We start from the raw sequence: 20,459 nt of genomic DNA, 5'->3' as shown, positions 1-20,459 counted from the left end.
GTGTTTTACCTTAACAGTAAATCTAGAGATGGAGCATTTCACAGATACAAGGCATACAGAGCCACGTAAGATGGAACAGGAAATCAATGGCCCTCGCCACCTACACTACATCAGTGCAGTTTCACACATTCTCTCATGTCCCAACACTCACTCACTTACTTTTATTCTCGTTGCATTCCTCCGTGTTACTTCTGTGAAGGCCATTCCTATTTTAGCTTAGAAATGATCACACGACACTGGGAGGATGATGCTGCTGTTCATAGAAAGGGTGCCCGCAGAGTGGAGCAGTAGACGGTCAGGAAAAGAAACTGATTTCTCCTCTTTGTGGTTTTATGTTGGAATGACAACTGCCGAAATACACCGCTAATTCCCCTAACTGGGGTTGTGCGGCTCTGGGGCCCTTGATAACCGCCCCAGGAGGTTCTAAAAATTTAGAAGTCACTGAATCTGCACAAAATCCTGACAGTGTGTGTTTCAAGGGCACTGCCGTCCGTCTTCAGCGCACACCAATGGGCAAAGCCCATAATGTTTTTCCATGTATTTGTCCAGTAACCCAAAATGGGTTCTTTTACGTAGTTAATTTTTTAAAAAGTCCTTGTCCCGGCAACGGAACTTGTTTGTTTTGTTTTCCCTTTTTGCAAAGCAGCAGATACCAATCCTGATCTCAATCCAGCTCCGCAGTATTATTTGTTTGTTTTTTTGTTGTCAATGCTGGGATGCTTTTACAAGTTGGCTCTCATCCAGCCTTCAGTGCATTTGGCGGTAATCTGAGTGGGTGAGGTATTAAGGAATGCAATTGTAGGACTCTATTTCATTTTTGACACTGGCCATGTTGCGGTTATGGTTTCCTTCACAGGGTTGTTGTCCATAATGTCATCTCATACTATTACAAGTAATAAGTAACTATTTTGAAACCAAAAGTCAAGAAAAGTAATTTATATTTGAATAATATATTTGTTTTCATTAATTGAATGCAATAAAATGGTATGTTTGAATGCATTATTAATGAGTCGTTAATTGGAGAAACGTTTATGAAATAATGCTCACATTTCTCCCTTTATACATAAAAACTTTGACTGTTGTTTACTTTTACTGACAAAGTGGTTAGCTTGTGTCCCCCTCCCCTGTTAAACCCTTTTCAGTTGTTTAAGAACTGTGTGCATGGCTCATCTGTAATGTGAATCATATTTGCTTTACACTTTTAAAAATAGTTACTGTCTATTTTATTAAACATTGAAATGTTATGGCTCTGATTTAAAAAAAAAAAAAGCTTTTATGTCACCATCATTTTGAAGAAAAGACAGGAGGCATAGCTGGAGATAGCAGAGATGAAGTTGTTGAAGTTTTCTTCGGGAGTGACCAGGTTGGATTGGATCAAGAATGAGTATACCAGAGGGACAACTCATATTTGGAGATAAAATCAGAGAGGCCAGACTGAGATGGTTTGGACATGTCCAGAGAAGAGAGAGTGACTATATCCGAAGAAGGATGCTGAGCCTTGAATTGCTAGGCAGGAGACCGAGAGGAAGACCAAAGAAAAGGTTTATGGATGTTGTCAAAGAGGAAATGAAGGTACAGTAGCTGGTGTGAAAGAAGAGGATGCACAAAACCGGGTTAGATGGAGGACACTGATTCGCTGTGGCGACCCCTGAAGGGAAAAGCCGAAAGAAAATGAAAGATGTCACCTTCATTTAGCCCATGGAACCGATTCTTTCAATTTCTCAAAAGAAATTTGAATCCAAACCAATCTGATATAGATCTCCAACAATGTCTGTGCGTATTTTATTTTATTTTATTTTATTTTATTTTATTTTCTCATCTCATCTCATCTCATCTCATCTCATTTTCCGTACCGCTTATTCCTCATTAGGGTCACGGGGGGGGGGGGGGGGGGGGGGGGGGGGGGGGGGGGGCGGCTGGAGCCTATCTCAGCTGTCTTCAGGGCACGAGGCGGGGGACACCCTGATTTGGTTGCCAGCCAATCGCAGGGCACACAAAGACATACAACAGTCACACTCACACCTAGGGACAATTTGGAGTGTTCAATCTGCCTGCCATTCATGTTTTTGGAGTGTGGGAGGAAACCGGAAGACCCGGAGAAAACCCACGCGGGTCCGGGGAGAACATGCAAACTCCACACCGGGAGGCTGGACCGGGAGGCCGGACCGGGACGCGAACGGGCGACCTCTGCACTGTGAAGCCGGTGTGCTAACCACTCGACTACCGGGCCGCCCCTTATTTTATTTTATTTTATTTTATTTTATTTTATTTTATTTTATTTTATTTTATTTTATTTTATTTTATTTTATTGCTCAATCGTGTGCATGAGAAATTACATTTTAGTCATTTTGAGTCATCGTTTGTCACAAATGCTGACTCATTGAACATTTACGAACAAGAGCACAACCTAACGCATGTTTACCAGAAGCTGGTTTGAGACTCACCTCATTCGATGTGTTAACGACATTTCTGTAGTCTAATAACTGGTAGGCCATCTTCATTACTCCCTCATGCATCTTTTCCAGTTTTGCTCTTCCCATGCAGTGTTTTCATCTATCGTGTTATTTTCAAGAATGCTTTCCAACTCTCAAATATTCGCACCCACCTACGCATTTTATAGGCACGCATGCTCTGAGGAGATTTGCCCACGGTGTATGAGCTGTATGGAAGTTGAAGAGGGGCTGACCATTGAGCAGGAAGGCCAGCGGGGGCACACGTAGGCGATGTGAGAGTAAACTGTAAACTGACATGTAGGCTGAATGGAGTGGCTTGTCACAGAGGGTAAGTCATTACTCGGGCAGGCTTGGCCTTGAGGAAATCAGAAGGGAGCCCCTCCTTGTCCGGGCCAGGGTGAGGGTGGTGTACAGTGGGTAATGTTGATACATTCGGTGGCCTGGTCCACTGTTTGAACCTAACTCGGTCAAGCTTCCACCTGTGGATGCTATCCTGCGTCTGTGTGGGCAAACCTAAAAGCCTTAACAAACACTGACTGGACAGGTCCAGTTCACATGGTTGCGATTTACTAAGATGTCTCGATTAGGCAAGGTGGCAGGTCAAGCAAAGTGCTGTGGCAGTGTTTCCTCCTGTACCTTCGGACAGCTGTGGAAAAGAGGAAGTAGCACAATGGAAAATGTCTTTTGTTTCAAATCAGTTGTTTTCATTGTTGAACCACTGTGATTGCCTCTGCCAAGACCAAATGACAATGCCTGATGGTGGTACATTCCTCGTAGCGGCGAGTGCAATATTTTGGGATGAGCATTGGACAAAATGTCATTCATTTCTGCTTATGGATTGGGGTCATAGTTCATTTGATGATCTGTCATGCGACGTGGGTTCAGGCCCCACTTTGCATTCTTGTGAATGAACTTTCCTTGCCTTCTGTCACGGTTTGCAAGGTGGTAATGGTGGTGGATCCCAAAAAGCAGGCAGGGGGGAGCAGCAGGGTATAATTGACAAATTGTATTAAATAAAGTAAGCAGGAACAAAATCTGACAGTGTGAAGCAAACACATACAATGACCCGACGCCGAATGGTCGTGCCGGGAGTCCTTTTAACTGCCACTGATTGGACCGACCAACACCCGAGCAGGTGCAGGTGGGGCCGACAGCGCCACCCGTTGGTCGCCAACCAGAACATGACACCTTCGTCTTTGGCCCAAAGTTAGCTGGTATATACAGGTATTAGCGTTGAAAATACATGGATGGGCGGTAAATTCACGATATTGATGGTAGATATGATTTTAGCTTTTGTAATTCAATGAACCTGACAGTTGCTGATATTTACATTTCAAATATGTAGTGGGGCAATCGTATGGTTAAGACTTCTGTTAAGATCGGACACGTTTTTGGACCCAAAAGGCAGAAAGCCTCATGCAATCAGCAAGGTGAAGTAGCATCAAGTAGGCTGGCAGAGGTTAGTTAGAAATGAGCAGCAAAGTCTTCGGTGTGAGGTGAGGTAGTGATCTGCACCTGTCTGTGTTTCCCAGTCTGGGAAAAACAGAGCAGACTTCAACACAATTGAGTGTATTTCATAGTTTCAGCCTAAAGGGGTTTCTGTAACCATTTATCAATGTCAGAGGGGCAGCGCAGGAATTTTCAGTATAGGTTTGCACAGGTGCAGCTGATCAGCCTGATTTGCCACCACCAACCAGCTTGCTGGAGGGAGGGAGTAATCAATTCAGACCTGATCACCGCAGCTTCTTAAAACTCACGAAATAACTGGCTAGCGTAGCAAATTAAAAATATTTGGGTGGATTGATGATTCACAGTAATGTCCGGAGACAGCAAGTGACTTCAGAGCAAGTCACGTTAAACAAAATAGTATACAGGTATTAATTTAGTTAGCTAGCCCTTCAGAATGTTGTCTTTTTATTGTTTATTCCAAAATGACACTTTACTTAAGTCTCCCTTTGCCCTAGAAACTTTAGTTTGCTAAAAAGTTGAGGGGCAATTGTCGGAGCTGTCTATTTAGTTTGATGTTGAAATTTGAGCACCCTGTTTTGAATTAGCAAGAATGCTGTGAGATGGTTGAATGGATTTTAAAAAAATCACTTTGGTGGTCTTCTTGATACAGAATTCATATTTTAACCTGGCTAAAAGTTTAAAAATGTTTATTTAGTATTTTATTTTTTATGGGACGGAAGAATCTCTTGCTGAATGTTCTGTACGCGTCCTTTAATTGCAGCGTTTCTTTGAGCAAAGCAATGGTGCCCACAGGAGTTGTCGGTGGGTAAACCTTCATTGCTGTAACTCAGCCTTCATTAGCTGAGTCATTGTCGTTCTCCTCATTCTACAGCAAAGTTGTCGTGGCTGAATCAGCACAGCACTGAAGTAAAACTAGTCTACAGTTAGTAAAATTTAGAAAGATGGAAAATGTTGGCAGTAATGCACATTGCAATTGTTTGTGAGTTCAAAATCACAATCAGAAAGCCTTTAATAGTGCCACAATGGGGAGATTTCCAGTTGACTAACAAACAAGTTGAACATTTGTCAAGTGTCTTCTGTGGAAAATGCATTTCCATGGTAATAAGTGAAACAATGAAACAGTTCCCATAAGTCAAATTGAATTGTTTTCACAAACATCTCAATAACTTTCGTCACAGGTAACATGCATCACCCCAAACTTTTTCAAGTTTGCCGTTTGAGACGTTGTCTAGTTTGAATGGGCTTCAGGGAGGCAATTGTATTTCCTTTCTTGTGTTGTATAAAGGCAAACCATCATGATCACCACCATCAAGGCCCACCCACCGTGATCCAGCGAATGAATTGAAAACGGCCCACTGTCGCTCACAGCGAACCATTCACGTCCATCTATGAGACTTGTTTGCACAGGCAATCTTTCAATTCAAATGGTCTAATTCAGGCTTTCATCTTCATTTGCAAGATTCCCATCGCATAAATTGTTTTGACCAACCATGGAGGATCATAGAGGATCACATAGTTTCCTTGTATTTTAAGTTAAGAAATGCTGCACTTCTTCCTTCACCGCATTAGTTAAAAATAAATGAAAAAAGATGGCAAGTGAACTAGAGGGTGGTTATCAGATATCACAGCTGCTGAGGGCACAAATTGATTCCGCTCCATTAGCTAGCAGCTTTGTTGCATGTGTAAGGTCTCTTCTCTCAAATCCACCAAGCTTGACAGCTTACTTCATTTTTATAACACAAATTGTTTTGGGATACCAGTGAACTTTTTTTTCGGATTTGGATGAAAGGAAGTAAAGAACCAAATGCGAATAAATTGCTGAGACAATGTAGCGTACTTCAAAAAAGAAAAGCTATCTTCCATGATATTTGTTCAATAAGTTGTGTTGGACTTTCGATGAAGAGGTTTCTTCAGCCGTCATCTGTACTTCTTTGAAGGTGTCGGACGTTTCGCTTCTTATCCAAGAAACTTCGTCAGCAAACTAAAGTCTTACTGGTAGTTTAGGCCCTACATAAATATCCCTAGTGTCCAGACATGGCGGTGCCGGACTCTGCTGTGATAGGTCCCTGCTCTCAGGTTGGGGGGAGCAGAGGACTACTCCCTGCAGCTGCTCCACGGATAGTTCCTGTCGTTCTGACTAACGACTGGCCTGATTGCCCCATTTCGACCGGTATCACCTCATCAGTATTACTAATCCTATATTGCCTAAGCAGGCTATTGTATGAACGATCCAAATTGAACCTCACCCCACCAAACCAGTTTAATGAAGGATTTAGTTGTTTTATGAAAATCGCTTCTTTTACTCCCTTTTCAAACCATCTATGTTCTTTCGCTAAGATTTTAACCTCATTGTCGTCAAGTGAGTGGTTGCTAGCTTTTAGGTGCATATGTACTGCCGATTGAGGCCCCTGCGATGTTGATAAAGTCTTGTTTTTGAGAATTTGTTGAGTCTCCCCAATGTACTGCTCTTTACAATTTTCATTCTTACAATGTATTGAATAAACTACATTACTTTGTTTTTCATTTGACAGCCTATCTTTTGGATGCACTAATGTTTGCCTTAGTGTTTATAGGTTTGAAATAAGTAGGAATTTTGTGTTGTCAAAGGACTCTTTGTAGTTTTTCAGAAACTCCTGCAATGTAAGGTACTCCTCTCCTTTTTGTATCTTCAGAATTTTTGGTTTCAGTTGCCCACACGGGCTGCTCGAGATAAAAATGGCTTCTTCTTCCTGTTATTTTCTAAATTCATGGATTTTGAGTAAAAACTGGCCACGGTGGCTTTTGTACATTCAGTGGGCTCCCTCTTGAAATAGACGGTGTTTCTGTCACAACACCACACGCATATGGACATAGGACATCAATTTACTGGAATACCGCACATCTGAAATAATCTGACCTCAGAACCAAACAGAGGCAACCCTCTGACTCCTTCCATATTTGAACATTTTGTTGTCAGTTTCTGCAATTTATGGCACAAACGTCTCAAAATACGCCGTTCTGTGTGCCTGCCTATAAACGCGTGAAACGGCGCCTTGCACCAAGTTTGCACCAAGCGGCATGAAATGATTCCTCGTCTACGCGATGTTGAAATTGTCCTTTTGTTTGTTTTGATGTTTTAATGGCTTATGGCCCTCTTTCACCCTGCTGAATGTTGCACGCCGAAAAACATTGACATGTCAACCTCAGATCTGGCCCTCTCTGTCATTTTATTCTATGCGGCCAAGAGGACATTTTTTAAAGAGCAAAAAATAGTCATTAACAAAAACAATCATCAAACGGAGGGGAAATTGCTAAATTATTCAAATTGCACTTACCTAAAAAGAGAATTATTTACTTCTTTTTGATTATCTGCAAGACTAATAAAGGCAAATCCATCCATCCATCCATCCATCCATCCATCCATCCATCCATCCATCCATCCATCCATCCATCCATCCATCCATCCAAATCTTTCTGTAGCTGCGATGCTCTTTCACACATCCTTTACACACATACAACATTAGACACAGTAATTATGCCTAAATAATGCTAGTGAATTTACATTCTGTTTAGTTTTATACTTTTCAACAATGTCTGTTGTTTTCCTTTTTAACTCATTCATTGCCATTCACAAATTTATTCGGGAATTTAAAATATTACATAGAGCGCCATTTCAAATTTGTTCAGGTATTGTTTTTTTCATGCTTGGTGCCAATAAAGCGCTGGCCAAGGCCTCTGGCAATGTTTTCTTTTCTACAAGGGGCAGCCCTTTTTTCCAAGTGGGCGCTTTGTTCTAGCTCAGATATGGGCAAACTACGGCCCGCGGGCCACATACGGCCCGTTAGGCTTTTTAACCCGGCCCGCCGAACTTGCCCAAATTATAGTAAAAACAGGGTCTGAAACTCATGACAAAAAGTTAGCGGACAACAGGGCAGATAACTGAAAAGTTGCCTGCCCCATTTTTCACAACTTGAAGCACAATGAGACAACTAATCACATTGAAAAACATTGTCACAAAGTATAAAGTTTTTTTTAAATCAAGAATGTACCTACTACAAATGCTACCTTGCTTAATTTACGGTAAATGTGCATGGCTGTAGATTTTGCTGCAGTAATCGATTGTCATTGTGGTACACAATGCAACGTTTGCATTGCTTCCTACGAGCCACTAAGCTTGTTAGCTTCTTTTGAATCTTTCTTCTGGGCTGAGGTTCTGTGCATCTATTTTGGAAAATGACATGCAATTGCACGACTTTGTAACGCTTGCAAAAGTCTGGAAGAAAGAAGCAGGCTTCTGATTGGCTGCCGTGCCGAGTATGCAAATTTCAACTGCAGGTACCCTATGTCTCTGTGCTCGGCGACGGTACACGTGTATTGTTTGCGCGTGAAGAAGAGGGCGTCAGTGGAGTTTGTTGAGCGCGCGGTCAGGACAAACCATCTATGATTCAGCGGAATTTAACACAAGTAGGTATTATTGAGCTTGAATATTTCGTTGTGTAATAATATGTTTTCAATTTTGAAAGTGATTCCATTTTTCAATAAATGTTGATTTCTTTAACTTTGCCCCTTCAATGAAAACTTAAAAACAGACGCAATCTTGATACATCACAGTGCATATGTTATTTTAATCTATTTCAATTTCCTCCTCCAAGTTTCTGCGAAATAGTATGTAAACGCCATATTCCTTGAGACAAATTTATTAACTGATCAGGGATATTTTTCACATTTGAAAGACAGTTAATAAATTGGGTTGTAGTGTTCTTACTGTGCTATGAGGTTGTACACACTACATTTGAAGGACAACCGGCACCATTTTTTTTGTTTCCGACTGACATCAGAAAAACGTTTTATAGCATCTAAAATACCCAAATCAGGCAGGCTGATATTTTTAATTAAATGAAAAACACCAATAAAAATGACTTCAAAATGAATCCGGAAATGGCCAGTTTCAGAAGGTCCCACCCCCTTGTTCGTGACGTCACGCAAAGACTTCTTGCCTTGCTCGAGAATCAAAACAATAGCTTCAGATTCGGAGAAGATGTTTTCTTGTTACTCATCCAGTTATGAATATGATTCAAATAGTTCTGAAGAGGAAAGCATAAATGTTTGCAATTGGTTCAAGGAGTCCTGCCATATCAATTCGAGCCGTCAATGACAGCAATGTAGCACCCAGAAAATGCAGAAGATTGCGCCTAAGCTCCGTTGGAAATGGGCTGATTTGTCTGCTGGGAATTTGTGTCAGCGAATATCAAATAGTTGTCTTGGTGCAACACACAACGATTCACCATGGCGTTATTTTTTTTCCTTCTAATTTCGCCATCAACACGGATCAACACGAAGTTTTCAGACCAAACAAAGTACCCAAAATGCATTGTGTGTCGCTTTCTCGGTCAGGGGCGGTCCAAACGTGACGTCACATGGGGATTGTCATCAACTCGAAAACAAGACTTCATGAATATTCAGCGCAAGTCTTAAAACGTAAACTATAGCTATATGCTGTGGAATCTTTGTAAAATACGCTCAGTCGAAGTCATTTGAAGTGATTTTATAAATTATGGACATAACTTGTCCGGAGGCGTCGGTTGTCCTTTAATGCTTTAGGTTTAATATTTCCGGCCCAAACACTGCCTCCAAATGCTCCTGGCCCGGCCCCTCTGTCAAATTTTAGAACCCAATGCGGTCCGCGAGTCAAAAAGTTTGCCCACCCCTGTTCTAGCTTCAGCTCATGTTAAAGCGATATATAAACCAATAAGTATGTATTGCATTGTATTTTGGACAGCCACCCTCATTTCAAGCTCATATAACTCCAGACCCATATAATTTAGGAATTAACTTTTTTTGCAGATGAAAGAACAGAATCAAAGGTTTCGAATGCTATGTTGAATGTTTATGTAGACCTATAACTCAATATTCTGTGGGTCCTGGAATTCGAGTGAAAATGACAAAAACCCTGGCACAAGCGTGGACAAATTTTTGCACGTCTGGAAGTGAATGAGTTAACACAAAACTATTTTTCCCACGGTGGTCTGGATCAAAAGAATTTCAATGTACACACAAAACAATCAATGTTGCTTTTTTCCCCTTACATCGACAATATGAACCGACACAAATGTAGTACCGAACTGCTATTTATGTATTTGTTTATTTATTTATTGATTTTGCACTACTACACATATTATACATTCATGTAGTTCCCATTCTGCAGCTTACAATTGTTAATCGGGACTTTGATATGATCCGTTGTGTAAACAAGTTTGATACCCATGATCTAGTACAAAAGGGCAATGTGACCCTCACTGGGGGCTCCTGTATTGAAGGTGCTTTGATACTAAGGATGACAATGAGCACATTGACTCGGATACAATACGAAGCCTCGTTCAGCAACGTATCGCATTGGGGCGGCACGAGGGCCTAAACAACGCTCCTATTGAATCGACTCGGAACAAACGAGAGGAACCCATGCGTCAAATCAAAAAGGGCAAAGATCAAAAAGAGAAAATAGTATCACCTAAAGAGTGGTCTATCGATGAGAAGGTTTCTTCAGCTGTCATCTGTACTTCTTTGAAGGCGTTTCGCTTCTTATCCAAGAGGCTCCGTCAGCTAACTAAAATGTTCTAGTAGTTTAGCCCTGTATATATATATATCCCTACTGTCCAGACATGGCATGGCGGTGCCAGATAGGTTGGGGGGAGCAGTGGACTATTCCCTGCGACTACACTGATTACTTCTATTGTCCTGACTGATTACTTCTATTGTCCTGCCTGATTATGGGGTCTACGACTAGCCTGATTGCTCCATTTGCACTGGTGTCACCTCATCAGCATAACTAAGCCTATATAGCCTAAGAAGTCTATTGTACGAACGATACAAATTAAACCACACACCACCATGGCGATTTAGTGAAGGGTTTTGCTGTTTTATGAAAATAGCTTCTTTTACCCCCCTTTCAAACCATCTATTTTCTTTCGCTATGATTTTAACCTTATTGTCGTCAAATGAGTGGTTGTTAGCTTTTAGGTGCATGTATAGTGCAGATTGAGGCCCACTCGTATTCTCCCTGCGATGTTGTTAAAGTCTTTTTTGAGAATTTGTTTAGTCTCCCCAATGTATTGCTCTTTACAATTTTCATTTTTACAATGTATTGAATAAACTACATTACTTTGTTTTTTATTTATGTATTATATATAAGTTATTATCTAAGTGCATTATATATAAGCGCTTTGCTATTTTTGATCTTGAAAGTGGACATACAGTAGACTGCATGTCTTGAGCATTGAGTTTATCTAGACCAGGAGTGTGAAATGTATTTTTTGTCGTGATTGAATTTGGGGAAACCATTAGGATTTTTAATCCCCTTATACATATAAATACATACCTACATATACATATTATATAGAGAGCGCACAACAAATAAATGAATAATACAGTAAAGTCTCGTTATATCGATATCGGATATATCGATAGTCCCGGTTATATCGATACTATTTCTATGCACGCACGGAGAAAATTACATGCAAACAGGGTCGGATATATCGATAGTCCCGGTTATATCGATATTTTTTCGGACTCCCTTGAATATCGATATAACGAGACTTTACTGTAATAATAATAATAGTTTTCAAATCTGAAGTCCAAATAATGACTGTTATTGTGGTTTACATGGGACAATTACAATTATTTTTGGTTCGGACTTGACCAAGCATCCTAGAATTTGGCATGCTTGATTTGCTTTCCTGGGCCAAATAAAATGATGTGATGGGCCAGAATTGCCCCCCCGGCCTTGACTTTGACACCTGAGATATAGACACTAAAACACTGCAAATAAAATAAAAAATGCATAAATATGATTACTGCCCAAGATAGCAAAAACATTTTGCCATCAATATTGACATTGAAAAGTTTCAAATTTTAATGCATTTTTATTAGATGAAAAACATGTAATTTCTTTAGCGGCATGCCATTACAATAGATATTGCAATATTGAACCAAATTGTGTTTTTTTACAATTTTGTGCAGCCCGAATACCGTATTTTCCGGTGTATAAGGTGCACCGGAGTATAAGGCGCAACCCCAATGAACGGTGTATTTTCAAACCTTTTCCATATATAAGGCAGTCGGTGGCGGCTGACAGTATTTGCGAGACCTGTTGTGGCTCAATATGACTTCACATACAAGGCACACATGCATATAAGCCGTTGGGTCATCTTTTGAAGAAAACCAAGGCGTTTTGTGTGCGCCTTATACACCGGAAAATACAGTATGTTAAGTGTATAAAATAAAGCCTTTTTTTCTCCCAAATTGCAGCCTTTGCGATTTGAAAATGTCATTCAACCACATGTCAATTTAAATATGATTAATTGTTTGACCCTCCATCTAGCCTTACATATTTTGATGAAGCAAGCAGGCAAAAGAACCGTCATGAAGCAGCCCCTCCTTGTGACACATCCCGTCATCCCAGTAGGCGACCGACCGTGTGTTGCCTGCCTGTGTTGTGCGCGTCTGTGTTCCCTCCCGCCTCCTTTTCTGATAAGCCCCCTTTCTATGTGGTGGCTCTTCGCTCTGTGAGCGTGTTTATTTTAGAGCCTGTGAGTCACACTTCCTGTACTCCGCCAGTGAGGCAACGCTCTACGGAACAGCGGGGGCCTCGTTCATTCTCAATTCACGCCTTCTCTGTCCGCGCCTCTATCCCTCTCACTTTTTCTCGTGTTGTTGCACATTTGATAGGCCCGGCCTCTCTGCTGCGTAATGCGGGGGCTCGCTTGAATGGATGTCACTCTGGAATTCATTGACAGATGCACTGCTGCGGTAGGAACTGGCAGATATCCATAAATGACACACAAAGTTCATCACTTGTGCAGAACTTTTCCCCACCGACCTTTCTGATTCGAAGACATACAGCGAGGAGATGCCTCACAATGTTGCCACGTTTCCAACACACAGCTCAGAAGAGGAAACACTGGTCTGACTTTTGTGTCGGTAGAACAATGATGGCCATGTCTGCTATGTCGGATGCGTGACATCAGCATGTACACTCGCTGGTAATAAATAAAACTTTTCCCACTTGAATCCATTTTCAGCGACATTGCGGATTTTTTGAGGAACGTATCGATTATGGCCAAAATTCCTGTCATAGCACCAAAATTTGCCATGCCCCTTCAATGTGGGAGAAAACCACAATCGCCGAAAGTAAAACGAATAAAACCGCAGGCAGACTCTACATAGATCGAAACATCTGGCCAACCTCCATACAACTGCTGTCATATACCAACACCACAAGGCCCGCCTCTTAAAGGCAACGCTCGAAAACACACCAATACTCTAAACCACAGGTGTCTAATTCAAGGCCCGGGGGCCAAATCTGGCCCGCCATATCATTTTATTTGGCCTGTGAAAGCAAATCAAGCATGTTAAGTTCCATGATGCTTGCTAAAGTCCGAACAAAAATGTCAAATTGTCATATGTAAACCACAATAAGTCATTATTCTTGACGTCACATTAGAAAAAAAGTTATTAATTTATTATTATTATTATTATTATTATTATTATTATTATTATTATTATTATTATTATTATTATTATTATTATTATTATTTATTATAACAAATTATTATTAATTTGTTGCATGCTCTTTATATAATATGTGAAGGGGATTGAACATTCTAATGCATTCCACAAATTCATAATGGCCACTGATAGAAAACCATGACTACAATGTGACCAGCGGCAAAAAAATGAGTTTGACACCATTGCTATAAAACTTACCGTATTTTCCGGTGTATAAGGCACACCCAAAAGCCTTCATTTTCTTCAAAAGATAACCCTGCGCCTTATAAGGTGTTGCACCTTATATGTGAAGTCATATTGAGCCGCAACAGGTCTCATAACTACTGTCAGCAGCCATCGACTCAATTTCCCCGCATAGAAGTAGTGGTGCGTGACCCCAGCCTCTCCTGTAGCGCCTTACAATGTGGTGTGCCATATATTTAGAAAACCTTATACTGTATAGTTATACATTATATTTAAAAAAAAAATCCTTAATCGAAGTTGCGCCTTATACATGGAAAACGTTTGAAAATGCACTATTCATTGGGGGTACGCCTTATACTCTGGTGCGCCTTATACACCGGAAAATATGGTCCATAAACATCTTCAAATATTTCATCTTGGTTATAATGTTTTTCATTTCTTGTTTCTCTTCTGTTCAACCACCAACAATCTGTGCCAGTATCATTTCATTGCACGTGTACACATAGAATTGGAATTCTGTTTTCAAAAATCGTCAAAGCGTGTTAATAAGAAGTCAAACAATATCCGATAAAGATCTTTACTTGCGTTTTTATCAGCTTGGATTCAATTGAATAAAAATGTCTTAACTCATTCACTGCCATTGACAAATTTATTCGGGAATGGAAAATATGACGTCAAGTGCCATTCCCAAATTTGTTCATGTTTTGTTTTTTTCTTTTTGGGGTACCAATAAAGCGCTGGCCATGGCCTCTGGCAATGTTTTCCCTTCCACAAGGGGGCAGCATTTCCTTTTTGTCCATGTTAATGCTTCTTTACAGCTTCAGCTGTTGTTAAAGCGCTATATAAACCAATATGTGTGTATTACATTGTATTTTGGACAGCCACCCTCATTTCAAGCTTATATAACTCCAGACCCATATAATTTAGGAATTAACTTTTTTTCTGATGAAAAAAGAGAGACTAAGGTTTCTTACGCAGCATTGAATGTTTATGTAGTCCTAAAACTCAATATTCTGTGGTTCCTGGAATTTGAGTGACAATGACAAAAACCCTGCCACTGGAGTGGACACGTTTTCACATGTCTGGCAGTGAATGGGTTAAGTACTGTATGTTCAAAATACTGATTGAGTCAAGAACTATTCTCCACCTACATAGCCAATTGTACGTCAACAAACCAGATGGCATCTATTTCTGAACCATTTACACTGGAAATATTCACGGATGCGTTCCATACTGAACTCAACAGAACCATATAGCTTGGTAGAAATACCACATTTTGTAATCCCTACTTCGGCCAAATGAATGTTTGTGCCAGTTCAAGAAAAAACTACAAACATCCATCTTATCAAGTTACGGTGTGTCTCACTTTTCTGGTATGACACCCAAAAATGTGGTTTGAAGTGATAGTGACGATTAGGAGTAGTTTTACTCGTTGACTGGACTCGACTGGAAGAATATCAATTGCTTTCGATTTCCTACCACTCCTTTCCACCTCCTCTCCTAACGTTTATACAGTACAGTGGAAACATTCATTTGGTGTGTGTGTGTGTGTGTGTGTGTGTGTGTGTGTGTGTGTGTGTGTGTGTGTGTGTGTGTGTGTGTGTGTGTGTGTGTGTGCGTGTGTGTGTGTGTGTGTGTGTGTGTGTGTGCGTGTGTGTGTGTGTGTGTGTGGGTGTGCATGTGTGTGTGTGCGTGTGTGTGTGTGTGTGTGTGTGTGTGTGTGTGTGTGTGTGTGTGTGTGTGTGTGTGTGTGTGCGTCTGTGTGTTTCACCTCTCCCCCCCACATCACTCTGTTTTTACCTCACCCCCACCCTCTCTGCCTCTCTCGGCAACACACCCACTCAAGCAGTCATATCCGTTCTCACTTTCTGACTCTCCATGCTTGTCTCACAGAGCCTGTGAAGCGTCTCTGAGGGGGAAGACCAGACTGCTCTGTCAGGTAATCTCAACTCTGTCTGTTTTAGAGACACCCTCCCTTTTTTTGCTCGGTCTCATTTAAATCCAAAACCTCAGAGTGCTGAGATTCGCTTCACTGTTTTTTGTTTTATAGATTTTTTCTTTCGTTTCGCCCAGACCTGCGAGATAAGTTAGATGATTAATTTGGTAAATCCATTGCAACTGTTGGTGACTGTAAACGTTTCATGAGAATTTTTGTTTATCCTATCTTGGAGGCAATGTGTGTGCGTGTGTGTGAGTGTGTGTGCGTGTAAGATTACACAAAAACTACCAAATTTGATCAAATTTAGCACAGGGGTGAGACATTAACCAAGGGAGAGCCGAAAAATTTTAATGCATGTGTTAAATTGTTCCTTTTTTTAATTTATCATAGCCGTCGTTCCCATCCTTTACTCACTTGATTTATATGGCAATGAGCAAACTCATATGAAATGTGCATTTTTTTGACCAACAGTAATGGAGGGGAACAACCGCCACCAAATTTGAACATGTTGCTGTTTTGTGAGCAGTTGCAGAAAGTATTCTCTCTCCTGCTCACTTTGTGAAACTTAGGAAACAATCATCGGGTGTGTGGCCTGAAATGGTGTATTTTCCGGTGTATGAGGTGCACCGGAGTATAAGGTGCACTCACAATGAATGGTGAAACTTTTTCCATATAGAAGGCGCACCGAATTATAGGTGCACCTTATAATTCATTCAATTCAATGAATGAAAGAAAGTTTTCAAAATATAATACAGTATATAAATATGCAAAAGTTTTCCAAATATAATACCCACCACATTATAAGGTATATGTTTAAGGTAGAGTCTGGGGTAAGGCACTACTTCTTCTACATGGGGAAATGGAGTTGGTGGCTGCTGACAGTAGTTGCCAGATCTGCTGTGGCTCAATATGATTTCACATATACAGTAAAGTCTCGTTATATCGATATTCTCGGGAGTCAGAAAAAATATTGATATAACCGGAATATCGATATATCCGATCCTGCGGCATGTAAATTTTCTCCTTGCGTTCATAGAAATAGTATTGTAAAAAGCAGTACTATCGATATAACTGATATCGATATAACGAGACTTTACTGTATTGCACATCGGCGTATAAGGCGCAGGGTCATCTTTTGAAGAAAAAGAAGGCTTTTGGGTGAGCCTTATATTCCAGAAAATGTGTAATTGGCCTGACAGTTATTTATTTCCCAATTAATGTATCTCTGTATGCCAGTGATACTGTATATATTGACGGGTGAACAATTAATTGCTCTTCTATTAGACACGGGCAAATAATTGAGCTTATTATCCACTTTTTGTGAAAACATTTTATTTGGTTGTTGCTTATAGCAAAAAGGCTTTTAACATCCTCCTAGTCAACTGCATCATTGCTTTTTGAAAATTTGCTCCTGGTCTATGATTCACTAAATGATTCAGTTTCTAATTGCATGAGGGAATTAACTGAATATAAGTAGAGGTCTGAAGTGTGCAGACTCAGGTCTATAAGTGGAACCCGGGTATCAAAGCAAACATGCTGAAGTGCCAGTTTGCTGTTACACTGCACATAAATGAAATATGTTGCCAACAGAAGTGAAATAATAATAATCCATTTCATTTATAAGCACCTTTAATAACTCTCAAGGACACTTTACAACAAGTAAAAATGCTTTTACATCCATGTTAATTCACTGCCATTCCCGAATATAGTCGGGGATTGAAAATATGACGCGGAGCACCATTCCCGAATTTGTTCGGGTTTTGTTTTTTCTTGCGAGGTCTGCTGATAAAGCGCTGGTCAGACCTCTAGCAATGTTTTTTCCCTTCCACGAGGAGGCAGCATTGCCCTTTTTCCCATGTTCGCACTTTGTTCCAGCGTTAGCTGTTGTTAAAGCGCTATATAAACCAATATGTATGTATTGCATTGTATTTTGGACAGCCACCCTCATTTCAAGCCCGTATAACTCCAGACCCATATAATTTAGGAATTATCTGTCTCAGGTTTCTTACACTGCATTGAATGTTTACGTAGTACGTACTAAAACTCAATATTCTACGGATCCTGGAATTTGAGTATAAATGACAAAAACCCTTGCACTTGAGTGGACACATTTTTGCATGTCTGGCAGTGAATGAGTGAAGAAATATACTGCCCCCACCCTCTAGCCCATTGTTTCTATTTAGGTGTTTTTATAACATCAAGTTCACTCTGCGGTCTTTAAGTAATTTCAGAAAACTACTTTTTATTTTGTTCTTTTGCTTTTAATTATCTCTTGGCTGCAAATGTGCTTGAATGTCATATTATTAAGAAACATTTTCTTTTTGTTTTGTGAATATACCTTGATTAGGTACCTTGAATAGGTGACTTGTCCCGTAAAGGTTTGGTAACACTGCGCTAAGCAATTAAAGAGAACTATCTCAATGTGGTATTATTGGCCTGGGTGAAAACATATTTCACTTTTTCCTTTTTTTGTTATGATTTTTTATGATGCACAGATGAATGAGTCAGATTCATTGTGTAGGTTGAGGTTAATATTCTATTCGCTGCAGGTAAACATTGAGTCATTTTGACTCATATTTACAACAATTCTTCACAAGTGGCCGGATAGACAGACGGATGGATAGAGCTACATATTTTTTTATGTACTGTATATTTAATATTCCAAAGAAACATTTTATGTTTTGTCAGAAATACTAAACCAATTTTATCAATTTTAATTTCCACTTGTATTATCAAAGCCTTGGGAAATCCTGCGAGCAAGCTTCTGTGATCCCAAATTGTCTTGCGCCGAGTGGGTAGAGAGTGACTGAGGGCTCCGGTATGTTTTGTTTCCTCAGCTGGTGTCCGCCAAGACCCGCTGACTTAAGTGGCATCCCCCAGCGAGTAAGAGTTTCTGTGCTTACATCTGACATTTGCTTGAGTCTTTCTGACGTGCTCTTCAACATGACAGTGAGTTACTGGTAAGCATGTGTGACTTTAACTGATAGCTTCATGGGATGGGATTCTTTCATCTCATTTTCCATTTGTCCGGCGCGTACCACATAAAAACAGTCCATCCTCTTTATCATAGATATTAACGAGCTCTCTACTTCCCCAAGAAGTGGTGGATGTCAAAGGTCATCCCTTCTTGTCAATCCGCACGGAGGGCAAGCATCTCTCACTTCCTGCTGCCACTGTGTGTTTGTAGTCATAGAGGATGCTGGGAGATAAATTTAGACCTCCGGCTCTCTCTCCATCTGCCGTTGCTCCGAGTAGGTTTGTTTCCATGGGAACCAGCACCAGACTACCACCAGTAAGATAGAACGGGGAGAAAGAGGCGCACGAGTGTTATGTGTGTGCGCCCGTATGTGCATGTGTGTGTGAATATTTGGGTGGATATGCGTGTGTGTTTCAAAAGGTGAAGGGGGTAACAACAGCTTTTTAAAAAGCACTTAAGACAGTTTATGTATCCTCAGGGTGCAACCCAATTCATTGTTTATCCCGTATTGGTATCCATCATTACCAGCTGTGTGAATACATGTGGGTATTGATGAGGAAATGAACATGTACTGAGCTAAGTGTCATCTTTTATTGAATACACAGCTCTGGAAGTATATTGGCTGTCAGAGATGTAAGCACGTGGATGTGTGTGTGTGTGTGTGTGTGTGTGTGTGTGTGTGTGTGTATGTGTGTGTGTGTGTGTGTGTGTGCGCGTGTGTGTGTGCGTGTGTGTGTGTGTGTGTGTGTGTGTGTGTGTGTGTGTGTGTGTGTGTGTGTGTGTGTGTGTGTGTGTGTGTGTGTGTGTGTGTGTGTGTGTGTGTGTGTGTGTGTGTGTGTGTGTGTGTGTGTGTCTTGCGAGTGCAGGCATCACAAATGAGCACTTCAGTGTGTCAGGGCTCCCCTGAATACGTGAATCTCACATCCTGTAAATTGCTCCCTTATTCACTCTCCTTCTCCCAGAGGGACCAAGTGTCAATCATAAGAGGCCAGAATTTGACTGTGATGGGAGAGAAACACTGGATGTCATGAATTCTTGTTGGCATGCCACTTTCTGTTGTCTTGAGAGAGAAGACATGTTTCAAAAGGTTTTACCGTAGCAGTGACTTTACATGGCTGGGGCGTAACTTCCATTGCATAGATCATGTTGTTCTTTAGTTTCCAAACGATCCAGATCACCTCTTGTGGGTGCAGCAAAGTAGTCCATCTTGCCTCAAAGACGTGATGCATAAACAATCAATAAGATTGACAAAGTCATGCAGAAATCAAAACCACCTCGGTGATTTTATATCATTATGTCAAACAGACTTGCATTAGAAAAAATTTCATAGAAAATTGAAAATTAGGACATTTCCTCAGCGGTTGAGGGGAAATGCAACAATTGCTCAGTAGAATTGGGAGGGCAGAACAATTTGTAATGGGATTTCCCATAGGGATTCACTGCATGTGAATCCCTAGTTATGAACTTTTTTTTTTTTTTTAAACATTGGGGGGGTAAATTTTTTATGAATTCTTGACTAATTCGCTGCCATTCCCGAATTTATTTGGGAATTGAAAAATGTGATGTGAGCGCCATTCCCGAATGTGTTCGGGTTTTGGTTTTTCTTGCGGGGGATGCCGATAAAGCGCTGGTTAGACCTCTGGTAATGTTTTTTCCTTCCACAGGGGCGCAGGATTTGCCTTTGTTACACCTTCAGCTGTTGTTCAAGCGCTGTATAAATCAATATACTGTATGTATGTATTGCATTGGATTTTAGACAGCTGCTCTCCTTACAAGCTCATATAACTCCAGACCCATATAATTTAGGAATTAACATTTTTTTTCTGATGAAAGAAGAGTGTCAGGTTTCTTACGCTGCATTGAATGTTTATGTAGTCCTAAAATTCAATATTGT

At 40.6% G+C, this 20,459-nt stretch overlaps 1 protein-coding gene across 4 annotated transcripts in view; it reads left to right on the top strand.

The window, feature by feature from the left end:
* hivep3b (HIVEP zinc finger 3b) overlaps positions 1–20,459 on the top strand; it is an 83,019-nt gene that overhangs the window by 37,558 nt on the left and 25,002 nt on the right. For 2 of the 4 annotated variants that reach the window (XM_088998119.1, XM_088998123.1), the window contains exon 2: positions 15,543–15,588. The exons of 1 other annotated variant lie outside the window; for it this stretch is intronic. The gene's annotated coding sequence lies outside the window, so the exon portion shown is untranslated. Of the gene's footprint in view, positions 1–15,542; positions 15,589–18,425; positions 18,549–20,459 lie in introns of all 4 variants that reach the window. One more of the 4 variants, XM_088998120.1, reaches the window with a different exon arrangement.

This window comes from Hippocampus bargibanti, linkage group LG06 (assembly GCF_051943395.1).
Source record: "Hippocampus bargibanti isolate YZ-2025 linkage group LG06, ASM5194339v1, whole genome shotgun sequence".
Taxonomy (NCBI): Eukaryota; Metazoa; Chordata; class Actinopteri; order Syngnathiformes; family Syngnathidae; genus Hippocampus; species Hippocampus bargibanti.
This window is presented reverse-complemented; position numbering and strand designations above follow the sequence as displayed.